Below are 2,672 nucleotides of genomic sequence, written 5' to 3' on the forward strand. Positions count from 1 at the left end.
TTTCTCTTTCCCATGCTCCTTGCAGAGTTTAAGGTGAATTCTGAGTGACAACACAAGCTTGACATGCTTTTATACATGTATATATATAATCATATAATTATACAGATTCCACCAAACACAACAGATCAGTTCAACACCACTGCTTTAATTAGACATCAAATCTGTACAACACACAAGGAATTTCAATCTTTCTTCTCCCTCAGTTTTCTCTAGTTAAGTTACACAGCTTGGCCCAAACAAGTTGTTCATTTCATACAAATGTCCTGTCAAAACAAAAAATCGTCGTGTGGGGAAAAAAATGGTCTCTCAATGTTAGAATTGTTTTCTGTCAACATCTTAATTATGCACAACACAATGATACCAAACTTTCAAAAGCAGTAACAAAAAAAAGCCATTTGGAGTAGAGTATTACAGAGATATTTAAGACACCAACTTTGCTACTCATTCGGAGTGCATTTCCGCAAAGTGTTTAGCAAGTCTGGATTCAAAATGTTCGTCCCTACTGTTTTGTAGTGATTGTACTTGATCAACAATGCTTCGGGGGAAGTGAACCGTGGACCGTGTCTGCTTCGGAGGCTGCTGTGCCTTGGGCATGTCCAGATTCAGAGGAGGGCCTGCTGATGACCTGGCAGCTGAAAGATGCAACCCGTGGTGCTTTTTGCAGCGCTGATTGGCGGAGTGTGATTCAGGCAGACGACTGGACTGTCAGGGGAGCTCATTTTCCTCCTGCCCAAAACTTCAGATTCAAAATAGCCCTCCCTCCTGCAAGGACTGCTAGGCTAAGAGGGGGGTGGGGGGGTGAGGGGGGTGAGAGAAGGAGTGGGAGGGAGAGGGAGGAAGGGAGACGGAGGAAGAAGAGAGAGGAGGAGGAGGAGGAGGAGGAGGAGGGAGGAGGAAAAGGGTGTTAACTCTCATCTATTATTCCTCTTTTTGTGAGCTCAGCCTGCGGTCAGTCTCTGCAGCAGAGGACCTCCAGAGAGGGGAGCTGCTCTCGCTCACAGAGAGACCCATACATACCTCCCCAGAGTATACTCTACACACACCCCAGGCTCCAGTAAGCATGAGGAGTGGGTGTGTGTGTGTGTGTGGTGTGTGTGTGTGTGTGTGTGTGTGTGTGTGTGTGTGTGTGTGTGTGTGTGTGTGTCTGTGTGTGTGTGTGTGTGTGTGTGTGTGTGTGTTTGTGTGTGTGTGTGCAAGACCTGATGCATGAGGAGTGGGTGTGTGTGTGTGTGTGTCTGTGTGTGTGTGTGTGTGTGTGTGTGTGTGTGTGTGTGTGTGTGTTTGTGTGTGTGTGTGCAAGACCTGAGAGGGCAGCTACTTTCACTCGCAATGATGCACCTCCGAATGGCTGGTATACTCCACACGCCCCCAGGCTGCAGTAACCATGAGAGTGTGTGTGTTCATGTAGATGATCTAAGGGGAAATTTGAAAGATTCAAAACACAGAGAGAGAGAAAGAAAAAATAATGCTTTTCATAACTATAAATGTTATACTGGGGTATAAATAACCCGTCTGTGGAAATGATGAGAAGCTGTCCTGAGCACAGTACGGTTCGGTCTGATGGCAATAATGAACAATCTTGGGTTTTGCTATACTTCCCTGGCAGACACAGTGTTGATGTCTTTTATTAGCTTACTGAAGGCTCAGGCTCTGTTCATGATTACAATCTCCACAAATAAATCAAATGACTCATCAGACAGTCTCCAGGAGAAGTGTGTTTCTTTCTTACTTAGAGATGAGTTATGACTGCACGGCCCCAATTCTGGTTCTGATTAGGGTTGGCGGTTCAGATCCTTCCAATTTTGGGCCACATGCACTTTGTTGTAGATTAGTGGAGATGACATCACCGAGTCAGTTTTAGGTTTTTCAACCATGCTCTGACACTTGCCTTTAGTAGAAGAGCCAAATAACTGTCTACTTTCACATGGGAAAAGACACACACACACAGACACACTGACACAAACACACACACACACACACACACACACACACACACACACACACACACACACACACACACAAAATCTAAATTCAAACCACCAGAAAATAGCACAGGCCCAACATTTTCTTTTGAAATCATGCATACAGCAGCAGCATCTGTAAAACATCACACTGCCCCTTGCTTGATAACACAGTCCATGTGAATGACCGCCGCTTCCCAGCAGTACCGGCCATAATTAAAAAAAACGAAAGAATCCATCCAATTGTGTTTTTTTTGTCTACTTTGTCCAGGAAAACAGAAAAAGGGGGGGGGGGGGGAGGTGGAGGGAGGGAGGGAGTGAGATGGAGGGAAGAATGGAAGTGGGAGGAAACAGTGAAAAGAACTGAAGGGGAAATGAATGCTATAGGACAGGGAACACACACAGCGCTCATTGTCGGGTGTTGGACAGAGACCATTTTAGAAAACAGACGGGGGATTCTGAGTGCGGCCAGCCACACCCACAACCATGAAATATGCTGTTTACGCAGTGGCCAAGTCCACAGAGGTGGCTTTGTGGCTTTAATCCGTCGGACTCCCTCACCAGTGTGTGTTTATCGCTGACGTAATTAAAAGACAGTCGGGTTATTTAGGAGGGCCCCTGGGAAGTGTGTAAAGAGCCAGGGCTGGTCTGCGTGCTAGAACCCAACAACATCAACTCACCACACTCACTCGGACATATTTGTCAGTCAAT

Source organism: Sprattus sprattus (genome assembly GCF_963457725.1).
Source record: "Sprattus sprattus genome assembly, chromosome: 4".
Taxonomy (NCBI): Eukaryota; Metazoa; Chordata; class Actinopteri; order Clupeiformes; family Clupeidae; genus Sprattus; species Sprattus sprattus.